This window comes from Grammomys surdaster, unplaced genomic scaffold (assembly GCF_004785775.1).
Source record: "Grammomys surdaster isolate TR1022 unplaced genomic scaffold, NIH_TR_1.0 216, whole genome shotgun sequence".
Classification (NCBI taxonomy): Eukaryota; Metazoa; Chordata; class Mammalia; order Rodentia; family Muridae; genus Grammomys; species Grammomys surdaster.
In genome coordinates this window covers 65,761-91,592 of record NW_021604661.1, presented here as the reverse complement: position 1 = coordinate 91,592, position 25,832 = coordinate 65,761, and the positions used below count along the sequence as shown (strand labels likewise).

Genomic DNA, 25,832 nt, shown 5'->3' with positions numbered 1-25,832 from the left:
TCGCTCTTACACTCTGCTCCCTCTTCCACAATGCTCACTGAGCCTTGAGAGGAGAGGGTGAAGTATACATGTTCAATTTAGGACTGATCATCCTACAGTCTTGCACCTTGGCCAGTTGTGGGTCTCTGCTAATCATCATCTACTAGAAATTGAAGCTTCTCAGATGAAGGTTCAGAAATACATTTGTTTATGAGTATAGTGATAAAACATAAGGAGTCGTGTTTAATACTATGTTCATTTAGCAGAATAATAGTAAGAGGTTCTCCCATAAGGCCTATGACCTGTCTAATCACAAGTAATTGGCTTGATAATGGTCCCAGGAATGGGTTTCATCTGTGGAGTGGGATTTATATCCAATCAGTAATTGGCTGGTCACTCCCATGATGTTGATGTTATTATTGCACCAATGGGCATGTCTTTTCAGGCCAGTCATTATTGTAGCTGAGTGTGATTGAGGATTATTTTTCTATTCTGGTAGTATACATAGAATCTTCCATCACCATGAAAGCTAGCCAGTAGGGATGAAGCTTCCAGGTCAGTAACAGCTTGAGTTCTTTATGTTCAATGACTCAAGTGCGTGGTGTCTTCAGCAACAGGATCTTACTGTCAAGTTCTGGAGGGTAACCTAGAGCAATGCCAATAACCTATATTGTTTGTTTTTCTGGATGAGGAGAGTTTATGAGACCTCATTGGCTAACAACTCTGAAGTGATTCCTGACACCGAACACCTTTCTCTTTTTTTAGTTTGTGTGTATGTGTGTTTATTTTTTAATTTTTATTTAAAAATTATTTTCATATAATGTATTTTGGTCATGTTATTTCCCCTCCCCAGCTCCTCCTCTATTAGCCATACCTTCACACCACCACACAACTTCATGTGCGTGTTCTCTCTCTCTCTCTCTCTCTCTCTCTCTCTCTCTCTCTCTAGTAAAAAAAATCCCACAAGAAAAACAAAACAAAACAAAACAAAAAACCAAAAATCAGTAAGAGAAAACCCAAACCAACCCAATACAAAACCCCAAACAAAAAATGCATACAAAAAGGGAGTTCATTTTGTGTTGGCCAGCTACTCCTTGGCATGGGGCCTGCCCTGCAGTATGCTTTATATTCCAGTGACCCTCTGTTGAAGAAAACTGGTTTTCCCTTTCCCAGAATGTATTGACTGCAAATAGGTTCTTGGTTAAGGGTGAGACATCCCATTTAGGACTGAGTGCTCTAAAGTCTCTCTCTGCATTGCCCTATTATAGATCTCTTTGTTAATTACTATCTACTAAAAGAAAAAGCTTCTCTGATGAGGGTTGAGTGATACTGTGTCCCATGACCATAGCAACATGTCATTAGGAGTCATTTGATTGCTATGTTTTTTTAGCAGAATGAGAGTAGTAGGCTTTTCCCTAGGCACATGGCCTGTGTAGTCTTAGGCTATTGGCCACTTATTCGGTGTCAGATATGGGTCCTATCACATAGAATGGATCTTAAATCCAATTTTTAAAAGTTGCTGGCTACTCCTATAACTTTTGTGTCACTACTGCACCATTGTATCTTGGAGGCAGATCTATGTTGTAGGCCTCAGGGTTTTTAGCTGGGTCGAACTGATGAATACTTTATTCCCCCAGTAGTGTTCAGAGCACCTTTTAGCACTGAGAATACTAATCAGTAGTAGTGAAGCTTCTAGTTAGGCTCCAGCTCAATTTCTCCATGTTAAATGACATAAGTAAATGCTTTCTTCAGCTATAAGGACTTTCCATCAGGTTATGGAGAGCAACCAATAACCTTGGCAATAGCCTGTGATAGTGGGGAGTGGTGTCTATGGGACCCATTTGGCCAATGACTTAACAAGATATAACCAATTCCTGGCGCTGGAGGTTTTATTTGGTGGCATAAGACATCCAGTTGGGGCACTGTCTCCTCCATTATATGGTGACTTCATTTAAATTCCTCCCATATATGTATATATCTTAGGAAGTTTCTTCAGTAGTATGTTTCCATATGGTTTTCAAGTGGCCTTTAGTATTAGTTGTCAATATTCCTTCCTTCACCCTGAACTCCCACTCCCCTCTTCATTTATTTAATCCTCCTATTTTAGTTTCTTCTTTAATCTCTTTATAACACTGTACGCTATTTCACCTTCCTTAGGTGATCCCTTACTCCCCTACACCCATGGTGTAGAGATACATTATCTCTGGTTATTTCGAAAGAAGCACACATATAGAAAGCTTAAAAGCTAACATCCACATATAAGAGAAAAGTTGGCAGTATTTGTTTTTTTTTTTTTTTGTTTTTTTTTTTTTTTTTTTTTTTGGTCTGGGTTACATCAGTTAGGATGATTGTTTCTAGTGCCATCCATTTACCTGCAAATTTTATAATTTCATTTTTCTTAATTGATGAATAGTATTCTGTTGTGTAAATGTATCACATTTTCATTATCCATTTGTCAGTTGTTGGGCATCTAGGTTGTTTTCAATTTCTGGCTATTATGAGTAGAGTGGCTATGAACATGCATGAGCAATTATCTCTGTAGTACGATGTAGAGTCCTTTGGGTATTTGCCCAAGAGTGCTATAGCTGAGCTTGTGGTAGATTGATTTTCAGCTTTTTGAGAAACCTCCACACTCATTTCCATAGCGGCTGTTCCAGTTTGCACTCTCACCACTAATGGAGAAGTGTTCCCTTTTCCCTGCATTCAAACTAGCATGTGCTGTCAATTGTTTTATTGATCTTGGCCATTCTGACTCGGGTAAGATAAAATCACAAAGTAGTTTTAATTTGCATTTCCCTGACAGCAAAGGATGTTGAACATTTCTTTAAGTGTTTCTCAGCCATTTGGGTTTCATGTTTTGAGAACTCTGTGTTTAGTTCTATATCCCATTTTTAAATTGGGTTATTTGTTTTCTTGTTCAGGTTTTTTCTTTTAGCCCCTTGTTTACTCTGATATTAACCTTTTACCAAATGTATAATTGGCAAAGATCCTTTCCCATTCTGTAGGCTGTCACATTTGCGGAGTGATAGTGTCTTTTGCTGAACAGAAGCTTTTTAGCTTCATGCAGTCCCATTTGTTAATTGTTGGGCTTAAAGCTTGTGCTATCAATATCCTGTTCAGAAAGCTCTTTCCTATGCCATTAACTTCAAGCCTATTCCCTGTTCTCTTTTCTTTCAGGTTCAAGGTATCCGATGTTGAGGTCCTTGATCCATTTGGGGTTGAGTTTTATGCAGAGTGATAATTATGGATATATTTGGATTCTTCTATATGTAGCCATCTAGTTGGACTAGTACCATTTGTTGAAGATGCTGTCTTTTCTCCACTGTGTATTTTTTGCTTCTTTCTAAATAGTCAAGTGTCTGTAGGTGTGTGGAATTATGTCTAGGTCCTCAGTTTTATTCTATTTATCAATGTGTCTGTTTTTATGACATTAAAATGCTGTTTTTATTACTGTAGCTCTACAGTTTGAAATCTGGGATGGTGATACATCTTTTATTATTCAGGATTATTTTATCTATCCTATTTTGTTGTATTTCTGTAAGAAGTTGAAGTTTTTTTCAACTTCTGTGAAGAAATGTGTTGAAATATTAATGAGGATTGTATTGAATCTATAGATTGCTTTTGTTAGAATGACCATTTTCACAGAATTAATCCTATTGGTCCATGAGCATGGGAGATCTTTCCATTTTCTGATATCTTTTTCAATTTCATTCTTCAATGTCTTAAAGTTTTTATTATGTAAGTCTTTTGCTTGCTTAATTAGAGTTACCCCAAAATATATTATTTTTGTAGCTATTGTGAAAGGCACCATTTCACTGATTTGTTTCTCAGTATGTGTTTAATTTGCACATAGAGAGGCTACTGATTTTTTATGTATTAATTTTGTATCCTACTATTTTTCTGAAAGTGTTTATCAGCTGTAGAAGTTTCCTACTAGAGTCCTTTGGGTCATTTATGTGTAAAAGTCTATCATCTGCAACTAAAGATACTTTGACTTCTTCCTTTCCAGTTTATATCCCCTTGATCTCTTTCAGCTGTCCAATTGCTCCAAGAGTTCAAGTACTCTAACAGGTATGGAAAGAGTGGACATTCTTGTTTTTTTTTTTTTTAATGATTTTGGCAGAAATGCCTTGAGCATTTCTTGGCTGTAGGCTTGCTGTAAATTACCTTTGTTGTGTTGAGGTATGTTCGTTGTATCCTTAGTCTCTCCAAGACTTATCAGAAAGGGATATTAAAAATGTTGTCAAAGGCCTTTTCTCCATCTCATGCAATGATCATGTGGTTTTTGTTTTTCAGTCTGTTTATAAGGTGGGTTGTTGCAGTACATCTCTAACCCCAATAAACCCATACAAAGAACACACAACTCAGTTATAATATTTATAAGCTGCATGCCTAGATTGGGGAGATTTACCACTACATTACTCTAGTCCCCAGCTATGAGACCCCTTGCTACTTGCAGCTTCTACAGGCCACGTGGTTCTGCTCCATCTTCCTTCCACCACCTCTTCCTCTGACTTCCTCTGTCTCCTCTGTCTTCACATCTGCCTCTCTCCTTCCTCTCTTCACCTTCTCTATAACCTCCAGCCCCACCTTTCCCCTCCACTGCCCAATCACAGGCTCTAGCCTTTATTTGATCAGTTAAAATGGGAAGAAGGTTCGCATGAAATCACCTGAGTATGTGATCCACTCCTTGTTGGGGCAGTTCCTCTTGAGCAAGTGGAATTAACATCAAAATACCAACAGCACCAGGGCAATCCACAACAGTGGGTTATATTTATTGACTTGTGCATGTTGAACCATCCTTGCATCTTTGGGATAAAGCCAACTTGATGATTGTAGATAACCTTTTTTCCCCATTTTATTAAAAATAGATTTTTTCACATATAACGTAATTACGGTTTTCTCTTCCTCTACTCTTCCCAGTTCCTCCCCACCTCTGCTCCCATCTAAATTCACTTCCTTTTAGTCTCTAATTGGAAAAAACACAGGTTTCTAAGACATAATAATAGTATAAAATAAAACAAAAAACTAACACATTGGAATTGAACAAAACATACAAACAGTAGGAAAGGAGTCCTGGAGAAGGTACAACATTCAGGGACCCACTTGTTTGTATACCCAGGAACCCCATTAAGACACAAAACTGGAAGCCAATATATATATATTTATGCAAAGGACCTGGTGTAAACTTGTGTGCATGCTGTGCATGCTGCCTCAGTCTCCATGAATTTACACAAGTTTTGATTATGTTGATTCAGAGGGCCTTGTTCTCTTGGTGTCCTCCATCCCCTCTGGCTCTTACACAATTTCTGCCTCCTGTTCCATGGGGTTCCCGGAGCTCTGAGGGGAGGGATGGAGACATCTCATTTAGGACTGAGTGTCCCAAGGTCTTTCACTCTCTATGTAATATCTGGCTGTGAGTCTCTGTAATTGCTCCCATCTGCTGCAGGAGGAAGGTTCTCTGATGGTTGAGTGAGGCACTGATCTTTGAGTATAGCAGAATATCATTAGAAGTCATTTTATTGCTACTTTCTCTTAGAGGAACAGTAGTAGTACTTGGTTTTACCCCAGGTAAATATATATATGTCATATATGTACATATTCTAGGAAGCTTCTACTGTATTAGGTTTCCATTCTACCCCCACAATGGCCCTTAATTTTATGTCTCTCCCTGCATTTCCTTTTTTATTCCACTCTCTCCCGCCCCTGACAACTTGATCCTCCAATTTCAGCCCTTTCACTTGGTTGGTTAGAGTTACCTCAACAATTTTATATTTGAGGCTATTGTCAAGCATGTTATTTCCCTGATTTCTTTCTCAGTCCATTTATTATTTGTATGTAGGAGGGCTACTGATTTTTGTGAGTTAATTTTGTATTTAACCAACCAGCTACCTTGATGTGTTTATCTGCTATGGGTCTCCTGATAGATTTTTTTGGGGTCACTTATGTATATTCTCATAGCATCCACACATAAAGATACTTTGACTTCTTTCTTTTCTATCTGAATCTCTCTGATTTCCTTCAGTTGGACAAACTTGTCTTGTTCCTGATTTTGAGAATTCAAAATTTGAGAGTTGCTTTGAGCATCTCTCCATTTATGTTGATGTTGGCTACAGGCTTGCTGTAAATTGTCTGTATTATGTTTATGTGTGTCTCTTGTATTCCTAATCTTTCCAGGACTTTTATTATGAAGGGGTTTTAGATTTTGTTAAAGACCTTTTCTGTATTTAATTAGATGATAATGTGGGTTTTTTTCTTTCAGTTTGTTTATATGGTGGGTTATACTGATAGATTTTTGTATGTTGACCATCCCTGCATTTCTAGGATGAAGCCTATGTGATCATGGTGGATGATCTTTGTGATATTTTCTTGGATTCAATTTATAAGTATTTTATTGAATATTTTTGCATCAATGCTCATGAGAAAAATTGGTCTGTAATTCTGGTTTTTTGTTGAGAGTCTTTGTGTGGTTTGGATATCAGGGTGACTGTGGGCTCATAAGATGAATTTGAAACTGTTCCTACTGTTTCTATTTTGAAGAGTATTGATATTAGCTCTTCTTTGAAAGTCTGGTAGAGTTTTGTGCTAAAACTGTCTGGCCCTCGTCTTTTATTTTATTTTTTTTAATTGGGAGACATTTAATGACTGCTTCTAATTCCTTTAGTGGTTATAGTTCTATTTAAATTGTTTATTTGCTCTTGATTTAACTTTGGTAAGTGGTATTCAGCAATAAAATTGTCCATTTATTTTATATTTTCTAGTTTAATAGAGTAAAGATTTTTGAAGAACTAATAATTCTTTGGATTTCCTCCATGTCTGTTGTTATACCCTCTTTTTTATTTCTGATTTTGCTAATTTGGATATTCTCCCTCTGTATTCTAGTTAGTTTGGATAAGAGGCTATCTATCGTGTTGATTTTCTCAAAGAACCAATTCTTTGCTTCATTGATTGTATTATTCCCTTTGTTTCTATTTTGTTGATTTCAGCTCTCTACTTGATTCTTTCTTAGTCTACTCGGGTATTTTTTAAAATTTTTTTCTAGAACTTTCAGGTGTGCTATTAAGTTACTAGTGTGAGATCTCACTAATTTCTTTATGAAGGCACTTAGTGGTATGAACTTTCCTCTTAGCAATACTTTCATTGTGTTCCATAAGTTTGGGTGTTGTGCCTTCATTTTCCATTGAATTCTAGGAAGTCTTTAATTTCTTTATTTCTGCCCTGACCCAGTAGTCATTCAGTAGAGAGTTGTTCAGTTTCCATGAGTTTGTAGGTTTTCTGTTGTTTCTGTTGTTGTTGAAATCCAGCTTTAGTCTGTAGTTGTCTGACAAGATACAGAGGGTTATTTTAATTTTCTTGTCTCTGTTGAGACTTGCTTTGTGATCAACTATATGGTCAATTTTGCAGAAGATGCTGAGAAGAAGGTATATTATTTTGTGTTTGGGTAAAATATTCTGTAGATATGCTAGGACTTTTTGAATCATAACCTCTGTTACTTTCATTATATCTGTTTAGTTTTTGTCTGGATGACTTGTCAATTAGTGAGAGTGGGGTGTTGAAGTCTCCTACTATTAATGTGTATGGTTCAATGTGTGATCTAAGCTTTAGTAATGTCTCTTTTAACACCGGGACAGGTATGGCCCTCATGCCTCACTGGACAACAACAGGGGGACCAGAGCCATTACAAGGTCCCCTTCAAGTACTAGAGGTCAGGCCTCTATCCCTGCCTTTGCAAGATTAGATTTGCCACAGCCTGTCTATACTTAGAGAAGGGAGGAGATGTCAGGGGCATCCCTGCTTACACACTGAAGGCATAAAATCAGCCATAGGCCTAAAATCAGAAATAGGCCTGTCATACATGTATACTAATACCAAGTCTTGGGTGTCTGTGGAAAAACACTGAAACAGATGGCTATAAGCTATTGTAAACAGGCAGTTTTTGTGACAATTTACCAGCCTGAGAAGTCATAGACCTTGTAAATAGATAGCCTTGGCAGATAATACCAACTTAGATAAGGACAAGTGAATCATAGGTGGAGTCATAGTGACCTATCCCCTGAACCTTCACCCAGCCGACACCCTGTTCTGAAAAATATCTGTTTTCCCTGAACACCCATGCTCCAGTGTCATCCCCTTCCCCACGTCCTGCCTTTTTGTGTTTATAACCTCTGTGTGAATGAGTACAAATTACAATTTGAAAAAAAATAAATTTTATATATATATAAAAAAACAAAAAAACAAAACAAAAAAAGTAATGTCTCTTTTAGAAATGTAGGCACCCTTACATTTAGAGGATATATGTTCAGAATTGAGATGTCATCTCGGTGGATTTTTCCTTTGATGAGTATGAAGTATCCTTTCTGGTCTTTTTTGATTAATTTTGGTTGGAAGTCTATTTTGTTAAATATTAGAATGGCTACAGAAGCTTGATTCTTGGGTCCATTTTCTGGCCTCTAGTCATCTGGATTTGGGGTAATTTTAGGTCTAGGTACTAATTTCTGAGTTTATTTTTGATGGATGGGTGTTTTCTTCTTAGGTTTCTGTTTCCTCTCTGGTCTTCTGGTTCTGTGTAGCCTTGGTTTCTGTCAAGTCTGTCAGTCTGTGTGGTCTCTGGTAGAGCAGGGAGCCTCTGTCCTAGTTGGAGTCTGGGGCAAGGAAGGCAATTAGGAGGGTATAGGACTGGGGATAAGTTGGGGAGACACCAAGATAGTGAAAGAGTGGGGGAGTTTGGTGAGAGTGCAGCCTACATGGACTTCTCCCGGTCTGTGTGGTCTCTTTGGTAGAGTGGTGAGTCTCTGCCCCAGCTGTAGGCTGGGGCACAGCAAGCAGTAGGGCACAGGATTGGGGATAAGGTCAGGGAACACCAAGATAATGAGAGAGTGTGGAAGTTTGACAGGTGGGTAGCCTACCTGGACTTATCCCAGCTCGCTCCCCCCCACTCCTTTTTAAGATTTAATATTATTCTTTTGGCTTACCTATTCATTTCTTCTACCTTGTCTTTAAGGCATAAAATTCTCTCTTCTGTGTCTTAGAATCTGTTGCTGGGGCTTACCTCTGAGTTTTTTGACATCCTAAATTTATCATTTCCAGCTTTATTTCAGATTGGCTTTATTTCTTTAGTGTTTTATTTATTTGCTAAATTCTACCTTGATGTCTTGATATGTTTTGGTTATTTTATTCAATGTTTTTGTCTTTCTTGTCTTCATTAAGGCATTTGTTCATATTTTTTTCAAGTTCCTAGGACATATTCATAATTGCTATTTTGAAGTCTTTGTCTTGTATTTCAGCTAAATTGCTGCTCTTACGGCCTACTTCAATAGCGTTGTTGGCTTCTGGAGGAGGCATATTGTCTTGGCTGTTTATGTTTTTGTACTGATTCTAGGTATCGGGAATTTATGATGCTTGAGGTGTTCCTTAGTTACATATCTGGCTGTGTCTCTGTTGAGTGGGTGTTCTGTTCTTTTGTTGCTGTTGCCTACTCTGGATCTTCGCCAAGTATATTGGCTGTGGATTCCTGGTCAAGAATGTTTCTGTGGGTTGGCAAGTGACATAAAGAAATGAGGGTGGACTAGGAGGAATTGATGAGAAGGAGAGTGAGAAAGAACAGGGGAGACCCTGGGTTCACATCAAGAGGCAAAGTCCACCGGGGAATAAAGATGAGGAGCGGGGTGCGGGGTTAGGGGTGGGGGAGGGATCCTGCAAGCAGACTGCTGCAGGACCAAGAGTGTTCTTGGAGAGATGGGAATTCATGACAAGAAGGATAGTGAAAATTGCCTACCTGAGGTCTAGTCCACTGGGGCCACTGAGAGTCCCTGGTAGAAAGTGGTTTTTTTTTTTTTTTTTTTTTTTTTTTTTTTTTTTTTTTTTTTTTTTTGTGAGTTGGTGGGTGACCCAAAAGAATAGAATTGAGCTAGAAGGGATGGGTGAGAGGGTGACAGGAAGACAGGAAATAGCTAGGGGAAGCCTGGATCTGCACCAAGAGGTAGAGTCCCCAGGGAATGGAGGTGAGGTATGAAGCAGGACTCCTGCTGGCATACTGGAGCAGGGCTAAGAGTAAATCAGGCAACCAGAATGAAAGAGCTCTTCTTATTTTTTTTAAATTTTAATTAAAAAAAAATTAAATGTATTTACTTTACATCCCCCTCACTGTTCCCCTCCCAGTCACCCCTCCCACAATCCTTCTCCTCTCCCCCCTCCCCTTCTCTACCAACCAAAGAACATACATGGGCTGGACCTAGCCTTCCTGCACATATGTAGCAGATGTGCGGCTTGGCCTTTATGTGGGTCCTGAACAATTGGAGTGAGGGCTCCAGTTGTTGTCTGTCCATGGGATATGTTTTTCTAGCTGGGCTGCCTTGTCTGGCTTCAGTGGGAGAGGAAGCACCTAGCCTCTTTTTTATTTAATTCACACACACACACACACACACACACACACAAACACAATGTTGAGTCTGTTTAGTGTTACCTGTATGTATGTTTCATGGATGAGAACTTGGTATTGGATAACCAATTAGGGCTCTGCAGGGTGGGGAGTAAGCCTGAGACAGAATAACCCCACCTAGGACTGTGAGTGCTAGGTTTGAGCAAGCCCAAGACAGATAACCCTTGCATGGGGTCACTTGGATGGGCTCAGTTGAGGAGCAGACCTGAGATGACCACCAGAGCTGCTCCATGGGGCCCAGACAGGGAACTAGCCTGAGGTAATTACCAGCCTGAGATCATGCCTGAGATGACCTCCTGTCTGGTGCTATAATGCACAAGCTGAGCATATCATTTCTGAAACGAACCCAGACACTCAGAGACTCTGGGTACCACTAAGAGGAGCAAGTAAGTGGTGGGGAAATGGAAAAGAGAGAAAAACAGAAGGAAGTGGGCACAATGAAGAGAGGCAGAACTGGAGACTCAAAGATAGTGAGGAGCAGCCTGATATGAGCAGCTGGGGATGCCACCCGAGACCATAGTGGGTTCCTGGCCTGTGCTGCCACTGGGGATCACATCTGGGTCTGTGGCCTTGCAGCAGCAGGGGTCTGTTAGGTGGCCATCTTTGGTCTGGGCTGCTGCCTGGGGACATGTTGATGTCTGAGGGTGAGACCCCACCACTCACCTAGACATTGTGGGAGATATTGCCCTGGGAGTGTGAGATCAGGAGAGTTGACCCCACCCCTAGCCAGCTGCAGTACTTAGGAGAGTGAGCCTGCACATTGCAGTTGTAGGTGAGCCTGCCCTCAGGGTATGAGTGTGGGAGAGCTGGTCCTACCACTCATCTTCCATGCAATGGCATGGATGAGGGAGAGATATCCTCTCCCCAACTCAGCCCTCATCCCCTGTGGCAGATGGAAGATCTGATCCTGGGTTCATGAGAGCTGGACAGGCTCTTCATCAGCACTTGGGAGAGCGGGCCCTGAACCTTGCCTGGAAAGCACAGTAGAGCTGATCCTGGTGGAGAGCTAGCTCTGCTACTTACCTGCTGTGCCTTGACATGGGCAAGGGAGAAATGCCCCAGTCTTCCCCTTGTCACCTATGACAGGCAGGAGAGCTGGCCCTGATGTCATCAGGCTCTGCTCCTCACCTACTGCAACTCGCCTCAGTAGCATAGTACAGCTGGTCCTGGATGTGGGGGTTGTGGATGAGCCAGCCGCAATGGCACGAGTGAAGGAGAGTTGGCCCTGCCTCTTGTCTGCTGTGCGGTGGCATTGGTGAGGCATTGGCCAGTGGATTGGTGAAATGCCCTCCCCTCCCTTTTGCCACCTGTTGCAGGTGAGAGAGCTGGCCCTGATAGGGTCATGAGAGCAAGAGACTTGGCCCTCACCTGCTGCAGCACTTGAGAGAGCAGGCCCTGCATGTCACTTGGGTAGCATAATCAAGCTGTCCCTGGACATGGGGGTTTCAGGTGAGTCAGTCCCAAGGGAGTGAGGACAGGAGAGCCGGCCCTGCCTCTTATCTGCTGGGAGATGGTGCTGATGAGGGAAAGATGCCCTCCTCCCTTCTGCCATCCATCACTACCTATGACAAATGGGAAAGCTGCCCCTGGGATCATGAGAATGGGAGAACTAGCCATATCCCTCACCAACTGCAACACTTGGGAGAGCAGGCCTCGCACCTTGCTTGGGCAGCAGGTAGAGCGGGGCCTGGTTGCTGAGATTGCGGGTGAACAGGCTTCGAGACTGGGAGAGAAGGAGAGCTAGTGGGCTGACCAAGTCAGATACCTCTCAGGGCCAGATCCAGGGCTTTGAATTGGCCCACCCCAGTCCTACTCCATTGATGAAGTTGGAATGCATGAAGGGGCTGTTCCTACAGATCCAAAAGTACAGAATCTCCATGACACACAGAACCCACTGAGCTTCCAGTACGGGATAGAGTAGCAGAAGCGAAAGCACTCGTACAAGACTCATTGCAGTGAACATTTGCAAGCAATGAAGTATAGACAAAGGAGATATATATATATGACACACTGTGACACACTACAGCTTCCACAATGAGATTTTCCTATGTTTGTGGGAGGTTACAAGGGTGGAGGGCAGGTTCAAGGAGAGCGGAAGATGAGTGGGATTGGGGTGCATGATGTGAAAGTCACAAAGAACCAATACAAGGTTGAAAAAAAAGGTTGCTTCATTTTCCTTTACCTAAGGTTTGCAAAATGTTACATATGAGTCTTATATATATCTTGTTAAGCTAAATTAGGCATCACTACATATCACACAGCTTTCATGCTTATGGTAAATGATATTAGTTTTTATTTACATTTTAATTGTCTGTGGCTAGGATAGAAAAATAGACCCAACTTTTCCCATAAGTGTCAGATACTGTGGTAGTTATCAGATCATATGGTTTTCGTTATTTCTACAGAATCACATCTTTTCTGTAAACGAAAGCTGTTTTGATTTTTCTTGTGAGCAGTCCGTAAAATGTTGAGTAGACATGGTAAAAGCACACATCCTTGCCTTGTCCTCAATCTGAAGATAGAAAGTATTTACTTTCAGTTTTACCATTTTTTTTAAATCAGCATACAAAGTAGTGGGTTTCAGTAGGGCACTTTAACACCTACTTTCCTCACTTCCTCGCCCCCATCTTTCTGTCTCTCTCATGCTGCTCCCTTCTTATCCCATTAGCCCCTTTCTGCATTCATGTCACATGTATTCTCTCACTTTCTTCCCCCCAACCCTCCTTTAAAACTCTTCCCCTGTCCCCCCGCCCCCCACCTTTATGGTTCTTTTTTCTAGTGTTATGCAAAGATGAATATCTTTGCAAACTATACTTCAAACAGGCAGTTGATATCTAGAATATATACAAGAACTGTAAACATTAACCACCTCCAAACCTAAATAGTCTAGCTAATAAATGAGCTATTAATGGAACAGCTTTCAAAGGGAGAAACACAAATGGCTAGTAAACATTTTTTTTTAAAGTGTTCACCCTCCTCAGCCATCAGGGAATTGCAAATTAAATGTAACTGTGAGATGTCTTCTCACCTTAGTCAGAATGGCTAGCACTCAGTCTTTTACAATTAAAGATTATGTTAACTTTAGATATTTTGTAGATTACATTTATCAGTATAAAGATGTTCCTTCCTATTCCTAGTTTGCTGGTAGTTATATACCATGTTGGATTTTATCAATTTTTTTATTTTTTGTTTTCTTGAGATAGGGTTTCTCTGTGTAGTCCTGGCTGTCCTAGAACCTGCTTTGTAAACCAGGCTGGCCTCAAACTCACAGATATCTGTCAAATGTATTGATTGAGATGCTCGTTTTTATAAGTCTATGAAGTATAGAGATTTATTTCAAAATGTTCAGTCCACTTACAAACCATGGTATAAATCCCACGAGGATATAAAATTTAACCTTAAATTTTTATCTATCTATCTATCTATCTATCTATCTATCTATCTATCTATCTATCTATCTATGTGTCTGTCTGTCTGTCTGTCTGTCTGTCTGTCTGTCTGTCTCTTCAAGACAGGGTTTCTCTGTGTAGTTCTGCCTGTCTTGGAACTCTCTTTGTGGACCAGGACGTCCTCAAACTCACCTGCCTCTGCCTTCCAAGTACTGGGATTAAAGGCATACCCCACCACCTCTTGGCCTTTCCTTTTTAATTTTATTATTATTTACTGTGAACAAACTGCTAACATTTTATTTTGGATTATCATGTCAGTGCTCATAAGTCATATTCTATAATTTTATTTTCTTAAAATGTTATGTACTGTGTGTCATAAGGTAATACTGACTCTCTGATGCTTTGGGAAGGTTTGCCTTTTCAGTTCGCTAGAAGGTTTATATATAGTTGGGATTATTTCTTTCATACATGTTTGATACATTTTTAAACACTTGAATTCAATATCTTCAATAAATATAGACTATTGATGTCTATCTTTTCCTGACTGAGGTTTGCAAGTTATTGCTTTCCAAGGAATTTTCCCATTTCCTCTAAGCATCATTTTTCTGGATAATATTTTGTATAATATCTTCTTATGATTAATTTAATAGCAGAAGAATCTATACTTTTGGGATTACTGATATTGTTCATCTCTCTCTCTCTCTCTCTCTCTCTCTCTCTCTCTCTCTCTCTCTCACACACACACACACACACACACACACACACATACACACACACACACTCGCACACACACACACACCTGACACTGTTAAATGAACTGATCTTTTAAAATAACTTACTTTTGATTTTATTGTTTTATTCTATCAATTTTTGTCATTTCTGTTTCGATGGTTATCTGAAAAATACTTATTTTTTTGTCCTTATGCTTCTCTTGGATTTATTCTGATTTTTTTCTAGATTTAATTTTTTACTTGTTTTTTGTTTTTGTTTGCTTTTTCATAATCTGCTATCTAGGCCAGCTAGGCTTAAAATTCACTATGTTGCCCAGGATAGACTCAAATTCATAGTCCTCTCCTTTTACCCTCCCAAGTTCTAGGATTATAGATGAGGCCCATTGTTTTCTACTGTCTAAAGGTGGAACCTTAGCTAATTGTTTTGAGGTCATTGTTTTCTAATCATTATAAGTATTTAATGACAGAAATTCCTTCTCTACACTGATTTTAACTTCAGAAATTCTCACGCTCTCTAACAGTTCGTAGATGGGGTAGATGTTGGAATGGGCCAACTCAAAGCTTTGGGTTGTAGTTGAGTTGGCCAGTTTGACAGTTCCTTCCTCATCTCTCCTGCTCACTCCATCTGGGCCAGCTCTCATGTACTCAGACCACCTGGGCCAGCTCTCCAGCAATGCCCAGGCATTGGTCATCTCTTCTACATGCAGTGATGAAGCATCAAGCACTTTCTACCTTGTTCCTATTCTCAGGACTATCTCAACTTCAGCCCCCTTTCCCCAACCAGAGCCAGCTCTGGTTGTTTCCTGGGTGAGGTACAGGGCAGCTGGTGAGGAGGAAGGGCAAGTTCTGCACATCCTACAGACATCAACATGACCCTAGGTGTCAGCCAAGACTAGGGACATCCACATGGCCTTTGGTGGTAACATGGACCACTGACATCGACACAAAACCCTGATGTTCCAGGGCTACAGACCCAGACATGGCCCAGGACCTCACTATAGCCTCAGGTAGCATTGCTGGCTACTCACATTAGGCCGTTCCTTTCTAAGTTTGCATCTCCAGTTCTGCCTCTTTTCATTGTGCATACCATTCTGCTTCCCTTTCTCTTCTATCTCTCCACCACTTACTTGTTTATCTTAGTGGCCACCCCCAGTCTCTAGGTGTCTTCCACGTGGCAGCCAGCAGGGCTTGTCTCTGCTGTGCCCTACTTGGATCACTCTGGGAGGTACCAGGCTGGGCAAGTCTTTTATATATTTCTTGATTGTTTTTTCTTTTCTGTCTTCTTGTCATGGAAGAATGTTGGTGTTTTCAAAAATATAACTGTGGAATTTTTTGTCCCTCCTTTCTGTTCTATCAGTTTTTAGCTCTTGTATTTGGAAGATGTACATATATTCATTCATTTTCATTTTATTTTTTTATTTTCATTCAGATCAATTCATTTTTAAAGTATCCATACAAGCATATTTTGTATGTTGATCATGCTTATCTCTATAACCTCTTGCTCCCCACTTTCCTCATGCTTCCCCACTGCCTGATCATCTCCTCTGTCTCCCTAGACAGTTTTACTTCTACTTTCATGTCACACGTGTACAAATGATTTTACTTGTCTACATAAATTCAATCTATGAACCACAAATGAGAGAAAGAACACAATCTTCCTCTTTCTGAGACTGGTTTGATTTACTTAATACAACTATATACAGTTGGATTCATTTTTCTATAAATAATGTAACATTTCTTGGGTTTTGAGATACTGTCTCATTATGTAGCCCTGGCTGTCCTGGAACTCACATTGTAGACTGGGTTGGCCTTGAACTCAGAGATCTGCCTCCTGAGTGCTGCAGTTAAAGGCATGTGCTATCACGCAGGCTCATGACTTTGTTCTTGATGAATGGATCATCATTATCACTTACATTAATTACTGTTCTGCAGTCTATTTTGATAGTAATTTAGTCCTGTGTGTTTGTTTGAGTGAGACTGACCTCCATAGACTCATGCATTTGAGTGCTTGGGCCCCCATTTGGTAGAACTGTTTGGAAAGGATTAGGAGGTATATAGTCTTGTTAAAGGAGGTGTGTCATTGGAGGTGAGCTCTGGGATTTCAAAAGTCCATGTCATCCCAGTTATCTCTCTCTCCACCTCATATCTATGGATCAGATGTAAACTCTCAGCTTTTGCTCCAGAACTATACCTGTCTGCTTGCCACCATGATGATCATGGACTAACCCTCCAAAACTGTAAGTAAGCCTCTGATTAATTGATTTCTCTTGTAAGACATTCACTTACTTATTGTGTATGTATTTTGTGGGCATGTAGGTATATACCTGTGGATGTTACAAGACAAACTTTGGGAGAGCAGGAAGTTATTCAAGTGCCTGAGTCAGGGTCCTGAGGTTGAGCTTAACTCAATAGAGACAGCAGGTTCTCAGTATGTTTTCCCTAATTCTCCTTCTCCCCTTCTACCTGTACCTCTGCTTCACCTAGTCTTGCTCTGTGTCCTACTCAGAAGAATAGCAATACCTCACTGTAGCTCTCTATCTGGCATATATCTCCATTTGTGTGTATCTCGAAGGAATCATGTTTGACTTCTTTCATGGTCTATACAGAGACATCTTGGACACATTTAGAGGTCCTTGCTGCAGGTTGCTGGAGGCTTGAGGTATCTGGGAGCCTGAGAGTCAGATATGAGGTTTTTGAGAAATGGAGGGCTTTTGCCCAGAGCAAGAGAATTCTGGGGTGTTTAAGAGTTTCTGTTCCAACAGAGAAAATAGGTGATCTGTATTATGCACTTTGTCTAGAAGTACTCGCATTATCACACTGTGTTGTGATTATGAAGTTCAAAAATGAGCATTGAGTGACCTTGAGGGGTTTTGTGTGGGATATAACACCATTAAACCCATGATATCACAAGCATCTGATGCTTGGGGGATTTTGTATCCTACATGTGACCTGTTTATATATATAAGGCAAAGGGGTCCACTATATTTGTGCTATAAACTTTTGGCTTCTCCAGGCAGTGGTGGTGTATGCCTTTAATCTCAGTACTTGGAAGGCAGAGGCAGATGGATCTCTCTGAGTTCAAGGCCAGCCTGGTCACAGAGATAGTTCCAGGACAGCTAGGACTACAAAGAGAAACCTTGTCTTAAACCTATCTCCCACTCTTTACCCCCCCCAAACCCCAAGAACTTTGGGCTTCAAAGAAACTTGTGCATCATACTCTGAGGTCTCAGAGATATTTGTTGCAGGAAAGATCCTTGTCCTTGGGACCTGTCCTTTTGGTTGTTTTATGTTTCTATCTCCCAACGTGTGGGCATCATGGTTTTATGGATATCTGTGACAAGGATATGAGATATTTGAGGTATGTAAGTATTCAACTCACAAGTTAGGAATTTGCAAAGACACATGTAGGCTAGTAATTTGGAATTTGATGTCCCTAGGTCAGTCGGTCTTTCTTTCTTTCTTTCTTTCTTTCTTTCTTTCTTTCTTTCTTTCTTTCTTCCTTTCTTTTGTTTTGTGAGCCATTCAATATTGCATGTCTAAAGTCTGGAGGCTAGGCTGCAGAGATGGCCCAACTGGTAAAAGTATTTACTAAATGAATATTATGATCTGAATTCAATCCTCAGAAACCACTTAAAGGTGGAAAAAGAGAACTGACTTTACAAAATAGATTTGTTTATTCACCCTGTGGCATATGTGTGCCCATGTATAACACACACACACACACACACACACACACACACACACACACACACACACGCATGTGCACACCACACCACCATAACAATACATAATGTTATTTAATTCAAAGTTTGGAGGCCTCTAAGTTGCACTTTCTTGTGTTGGTATTTGGTTGCTATATGCCACTAGGATATTTGGGGGGTTTGTGACCAGTAGCAGGAGGCCTTTGAGTTATATTGGAGAATCTCAGTTTATAATATGACCTTTCTCAGTTGATGGGAGATCAATATCCCAGAGTGAAGTCTGGCTTGTCTTTGGATCGGTGTCTCACATCTTGAAAGGCCTAAGCTGTTCACCAAGAAGACCAGTCACTAAGGGGTCTGTGGCCCTCTATAGATGATAGATGTTTTTGTCTGACAACTGTCTAGAAACACAGAAATTTGGCCCGACTATGTGCATTACATCACTTTCCTAAGGCTTTCATAAACCACCACAATTTATTCACAATTTAACACATCAAGAAGTAACTCGAGGGCCCAGAATAAATTTACATTTCTTGAAAGTAAGTGCCTATGGTTGGAAACAAAGCCAGGTAGCCTCAACAGGTTCCCAGAAGCTGTCACTGCCAGAGACTGAGTCAGAAGAAGACAAACAGACTGAGGCAGATACATGGCAAAAAGATTGCCACCAGGGTCTTAGTCTCATGGGGACACAGACAGGCACATATGCTTATCCCATGTCTTCTCTGAGAAAGGCACTACTCTAGTTGTTGGAGCATATCTGTAAGTACCCTGATGAAATACCTGAGCTGGCAACCTGCACAGTTATAAGCCAGCCAGAGTCCCAGTGCTGGGGGACATGGATATGAGATCCGATCACTAACTGAGAAGCTATCACCAATTGACATCTACCTGCAAAGGAAAAAAAATAGCTTTCTCCAATGGAGTATCACTGGGTATATTAGCCATACCTAAGGTTAGGCTTAATAGGATAGCCAACCCAAAGTGAACTTAATGGTATTTTTGTAGCCTTTTGTCTCATATCACCTTATTTGGGCATTTTTTTCCTTACTGATCTTTTAATTGTACATTATGGCTTCCAATTTTGTGTTTTTATGGGTATGTGTTTTTCTTATGCCTTCTCTGTTACTTTTTAAAAACTCTGGTTTGTTTGCTTTTGTTATTTTCTTGTTTGAGATCTATCTATCTATCTATCTATCTATCTATCTATCTATCTATCTATCGAGAGGGCATGGAATTGGGTGAGTGGGGAGGACCTAGGAGGAGTTGGGGGAGGAGAAACCATGACCAGAATATATTGTATAAACGGTTTTCAGTTTTAAAAAAGTAAAAAAAATTATCCTTATAACAAACAAAAAAGAAAATATTTCAGGAAAGCTTTCACTGGGCCTACAGAAAAAGAGATATGCCTATGGCTTTTTTCAAAAGTATTATTACTTGTTAAAAATATCTGCTTGTTGCTATCTAGATGCAATCTGAGAGCTTAAAAAAACCCATCAATGAGCCTTGTGAAAGAAAACGGAGCTCATGCTTTAAAATATGTGAATTTTCAGCAAGCTAATTCAAATGTTAATACAAAAGGAAAACTAGGGAGAAAAACAGAAATCCCTGAGCATCCAGTTCCTGTAAGGGAAGTGGAAGGTGGCAGATGACAAACTCTCGGCATAATGGTCTGGCAAGTGCACAGTGCAGTTGATAGCAAGGGATGCTGGAACTGAAGCCAGAAAAAGGGCCAGCAAGATGGCTCAGCCAAGTCTGATGACCTGAGTTTGATGCCTGGGATCCAAATGGTAGAAGGAGAGAATCAGGATAGTTGTCTTCAAATCTCCTTGCCCAATGTATGGCATGGGTGTGAGCAACCCCAACTAAATACACACACACACATACACACACACACACACACACACACACACACACACACACCGTTTAAAAATGTAATTTAAAGAGGAAGTAAGAAGGAAAAAGAAAAGTTGTACCAATTGTGGTAACAGGATCAAAAGCTTGGTCAGGAAGCAGCTTGGAATATGAAGCCAAGTGACCAGAATAAGCAGCATGGAGAAAATGATTTCCTGACATCAATGTGAAGGAGGACTCACCCAAGCAGATATCTGGGGCTGGAGCTTTCCAGACAAAGGGAACATCTGAGCAGGAGAGAGTAAAGCAGAGACCTCCAGCACATGGAGAACACCATGACAGCCAGGAGAGGAGAGAGCTGAAGGGAAGGTGGTAGGTGCCCAGGGTGCTGTCTGGTAGAGATGCTTCTGCTTGGTCATCCTAACAGAAAAGAACAACTGAGGATCCCAGATGCTGTCAGCAAGTATGTGCAGGGCTGCAAAGGTCAGGCAAAAGAGGGACATATGGAAAGAGTAGTCAGCATATTGGAGGGCTTGGGCAATGAGCTAGTACCTCAATCAGGTGAGGACCTGCGTTCCTGCCCTTGTCTCAGGTGGCATCTGCATTGTACCCACAGAATCACATGCTCAATTAGCCAGTCTGAATTTACCCATCAGCCTTCCAATTGAACCCATGTTTGAGGGGCTGACTGTGTGCGCTGGACCCTGGGCACATGGACAATTTGATGACCAGTGGAAGCAGTTTTTCTGTGAGGCCAGATCTCAACTTGACAGACTATAAGAGATTAGCTGACTTGTATTACAGACATTTGTATTTTCTTTTAAAAATCATTTTTATCTTATGTGTATGCCTGTTTTGCTTGTATGTATGTTTAATGTATGTATGTGTACCACATACAAGTAGTGCCCACAGAGGCCAGAAGAGGACATCAGATTCCTTATAAATGGAAACACAGATGGATGTGAGCCACCATGTAGGTGCTGGGAACTGAACCTGGTTCCCTTGTAAAAGCAGCCGGTGTTCTTAACCTCCGAGCCAGCTCTCCAGCCCTTATATCTTGCTTTAGTGGGGGCTCCAGGATTAGGGATGGGATGAAAGATGCACTTCTTTCAGTCCAATGGAAAGACTTGGATTACAGAGACTGTAATCCTCCTGTCTGCACCACCTTTCTGCTCCTTTTCTACTGCAGAAGTAATTGCACCAATTAACAGCCACCCACTCTTACTAATGCCATGTACCTTGATCTTTTGATCACGGAATAAGCAAGCAATTTTGAAGCTCCAGGTGAGCAGCACATCTTTAGGTACAGGACCGGGTGAGGGATTTGGGATGATTTAGACTGCATATTTGCAGGAAGATGCTCCCATTCTGGTGTAGTGTGAGGAGAGTGATTCTGGAGTGTAAGTAGCAGTACCCTGGAGATAGAAGATGGCTCCTGACCCTCCTCAGCTGAGGAGTATGTTGAAGGGTTTGCACAGGAGGGACATGTGAGATAGAAGGTTTATCAAGTGGATAACTATATATGTAGATATGCTACAGAGTCAAGACAGGTGAAGAAAATTGTCTACATAGGCATTGCTAGGCTTCTGTCTTTGGCCAGGTGGGTCTCATGCCACCTCTGGGGTCTCCATAACTCTACAGATGTGCTATTGCAAATAGAAAGACCCCTTCTGGTTCTGTTGGCCCCTACTTTCTTATCTTTCAGGTAGAGGCTGAAATTGAAATGTGTCACATAACTTGTGCCTGGAGGTGGATTATTCAAGTACCTCTGAATGGCAGTGCCTCCCCAAAGAAAACTAGAAAATAAAGTCTTTCTCAGCAGTTATCTCTGAGGACAGCTTTATCCACCAAAGGACACCAAGACTGTTGGATAAGGGCAGCACTGGAGAAGGCTGACATAGTACTGTCCTAGAACCTTTCAGGGGTGGCTTTGCCAGAACGGACACCTGCCTTTCACATGTGGATATGGTGTGGCAACAAAGAAAATTCTACTGGTGTACAGTGTCACTGTCTTACCAAGTGGAATGTAAGCAAAGAGTGTCATCATGACTGGAAACACAGCCTAGCCTGTCTTTCCTGAGCAAATTCTTATATATTCCCCATAGATGAGGAGGGTAAAGTACCCTCCTTGGTGATCCTCTTTGGCTAGAGTCAGGCAGACCTGGTATATGACTTTTCAATTAACCATTTTCTGCATGAGGTATCAAACGTCTTCCATTTTGCTTCTTCTCTTTGCACCTGGCCCTAAACATTTAGTGATCTTTATGTCTATCTCTCAAGTGTTACCATTACAGGCATCATATACCTAGCCAGGCTCTTTTCATGTTTGGTTTTCTTGGAGTTTGAATACTTACTTCTTTGAGACTTTGGGTCGGTTGTTTTGTTTGTTTACTTGCTTGTTTTTGCATGAGAAGGAATTGAACTCAAAGCCTCACATATGCTAAACAAGTGTTCTATCACTGACCCATATTCCCAGTCTCTTTGGACCTTTGTACATTAAAAACTATACATATGCACAATAGCTAGGCTCCAGGAAGAGTCAACCTAATGTGCCTAATGTGTTCCTACCATTGGGCTACTTAAGAGTAACATGTTAATATGGAGAGCCTGATACAGGGGTCTCTGGGAAGCTAACCAACCCTCACATCATACTTGAGTGTGACATGTTGGTGGTGGGACTAGTAACACTCACATCTCCTCTTTTTTTGTTATTTACTTGTTCAAAATACTCTGGTTGTCATGTTTCATTTTTTTAAAGTTATGTGTATTTTAAATTTAATCATCAATGATGAAACTTGAACCAAAGTCTCATGGAAAGTCACTGAGCTACACTTCAACACCAAATACCTGACATTTTTAGGGATGTATTTTGTTGTGACATTTTCATACATAAAGCATAACTACACCCTGCCATTACCATTCTTGTCCCCACTCTTCTCTCCTCCCCTTTGTTTTCCCAAATAGTTCCTTTTCCCACTTTAATCATTTTTTTTAGCATATTAAAGAAACATGAGAAAGTATGTGCCCCAACTTTCAGTGGGGTTGTGTTTCATTTTTTATAACTTCATGTGTTTTTTAGTGATGTCTAGTAGTTGGCAGATAGTGGAGTCTTCTTGGATGGCCAAAAGAATGTATCTAGAATACATTCTGACATTTTCTTTTTTTTTAAAATAGTCTTTAATCTTTTTTTACAGTTCAGACTTTGTTCCTCCAACAATTTGTCATTCCATACATCCTCCCCTTGTCTTCAAGAGGATGTCAGCACCCCTTCATCCCCACCCCACCAGACCTCCTCACTCCCTGGGGCCTCTAGTCTCTTGAGGATTAGGTGCATCTTCTCTGATGCACCTGGCAGTCCTCTGCTGTATATGTGTTTGGGGCCTCATATCAGCTGGTGTATGCTGCCTGGTTGGTGTTCCAGTGACTGAGAGATTCTGGAGGTCCAGGTTAATTGAGACTGCTGGTCTTCCCATGGAGTCACCCTTCTCACATTTTCTAAGAACAAGCTTAAATTTTTACAGAGAAACATGAGTGCTTGCATATGTCTGTACGGTGCACATGGCATGTGTATGGTCAATGTCAGGTTTCTTTCTGAGTGATTCTCCATCTTACTTTTTGAGATAAGACCTCTCTCTAAGTCTGATTTGGCTAGGTGAGGCTGGCTGGCCATGGAGCTTCAGGAATCAGCCTGTCTCTGCCTCCCCAACTCTGAGATTGCAGATATGTGCCCCTGTGTCCAGATTTTTATATATAGGTACTGAGGATTAAAGTTACATCCTCATGCTTGTGTGGCAAGAAATTTACTGACCAAACCCACTCTCCAGTTGCCTGGGTACAGGCTACATTTCACATTTAGGTATGTTGTGCTAAGTAAGAGTCAGAATGGGCTACAGTGGTTAGAGATAAACCTCATATGTGTCTCAGTTAACATTTTCTTTTGTTGTAATGGAACACTGTAACCAAAAGCAACTTGGGGAGGAAAGTTTATTTAATGTTACAACTTGTAGTCCACCATCCAGGAAAGTCAGGACCGGAATACAAGGCAGGAAACCTGAGGCAGGAACTAATGCAGAGGCCGTGGAGTGTGCTACTTACTGGCTTGCATGGCTTGCTCAGTTTTTCTTATACCACCCAGAATGACACAGACCACAGAGTGTGTAGCACCCCTAATAAATCATCAATGAACAAAACACACCACAGGCTTTCCTACAGACAAGCTGGTAGGGAAAATTTCTCAACTAAAGCATCCTCACTTCAGAAGAGTTGGTGTTGTATTAACATTAAACTAGCTTGCACAATTGACCTCTTGTGAATCTGACACCTAAACATATCAATACTATCTTACTTGGGGTTTTATTGCTGTGAAGAGACACCATGACCATGTCAACTCTTATATAAAGGAAAACATTTAATCGGGGATAGTTTACAATTTCAGAGGTTCAGTCCATTGTCATCATGGCAGGAAGCATGGCATTGTGCAGGCAGACATGGTGCTGGAAGAGCCAAGGGTTCTACATCTGGATCCAAAGGCAACCAGGAGACTGTCTTCTGCAGGCAGCCAGGAGAAGGGTCTTTTCACCCTGGGTGGAGCTTAAGCATAGGACCTCAAAGTCCACCCCCACAGCGACTCATTTCTTCCAAAAAGGCCACACCTGTTTCAACAAGGTCACACTTCCTAACAGTGTCACTTCCCATAGGCCAAGCATATTCAAACCACCACAACTACTAAAACATGACCTTTCCTTTCTTGTTGTCCAAAAGATGTCATGCTAACATAATATACAACATAAATTATTTTCTTGTGAGACATGGTCTCTCTGTTATGTAATCATGACCATCCTAGAAATCAAACATAAGACATTTAAAAAGTCCCACAGTCCTTACAAATTCAAACATTCAACACTTCAGCTTCTTTAAAATACCCAGTCTCTAAAATTTCAAATTTCCATTAAACTGTCCATGGTCTCATAATTGTAGGCTCCTGTACAATCCAAAACCAAGTTAAATACTTTTTATTCAAAGAGAGAAGAACAAGGGCATAGTTACAATCAAATCTAAGCAAAACCAAAGTTCAACAATAAACAAAACAAAACAAAACACCCCCCCACAACCGTCTGGGACCCACTCAGAATCATCTGGGCTCCAAAGGGGCTGGGCAACTGCTAGCTTTGCTTTTTGGGCCTGCAATCTGCAGCCCACACACATTTTCTCTTTGTTTAGGTCAAATCTGCCCTATGGTTGCTGCTGTCCTTGGCAGTCATTCCATGGTACTGGTATCTCTAAAATGCTGGCTCTTCTATTGTGATCGAACTACACTTTCCCCAGTAGCTTCTTCTGGGCTCTCTTTAGGGTCTTTAATCCTGGCACATGGTGTCAAGCCTCAGTTTCTAAGCATGGCCCCTTCAGTCCTGGGCATTGTACTGCAACTGAGGCTGCACCTTCACCAATGGCCTCTTCTCCTTGCCTCTTTTCAGGGACCTCAGCTTTGCCACACACTACCAATCCTCGGCTGCTCTCTACGACCCTTCTATGCCTTCAAAACCAGTATCAACTGGATGAACCTTACAGTACTAGGTTTGGCTGCCAGCATGAAGTATACAACACTGGCCATCTCTGGAACAGAGCTTTGTATGCTGACCCTAATAAATTACTCCCAGAAGATTTCAACCATGATGCTGATCTCTTCTTAATCACTACTAATTTCTCACCTTCACTTGAAGAATATTTATTGTCTCAGCAAAGT

At 41.0% G+C, this 25,832-nt stretch overlaps 1 long non-coding RNA gene across 1 annotated transcript in view; it reads left to right on the top strand.

The window, feature by feature from the left end:
- Positions 1-25,614, top strand: part of LOC114625355 — a 30,987-nt gene extending 5,373 nt beyond the window's left edge. Inside the window, exon 3 of the long non-coding RNA XR_003712063.1 lies at positions 25,564-25,614. This is a non-coding gene — a long non-coding RNA (uncharacterized LOC114625355). The remainder of the gene's footprint in view (positions 1-25,563) is intronic.
- The last annotated feature ends 218 nt before the right edge of the window (positions 25,615-25,832 follow it).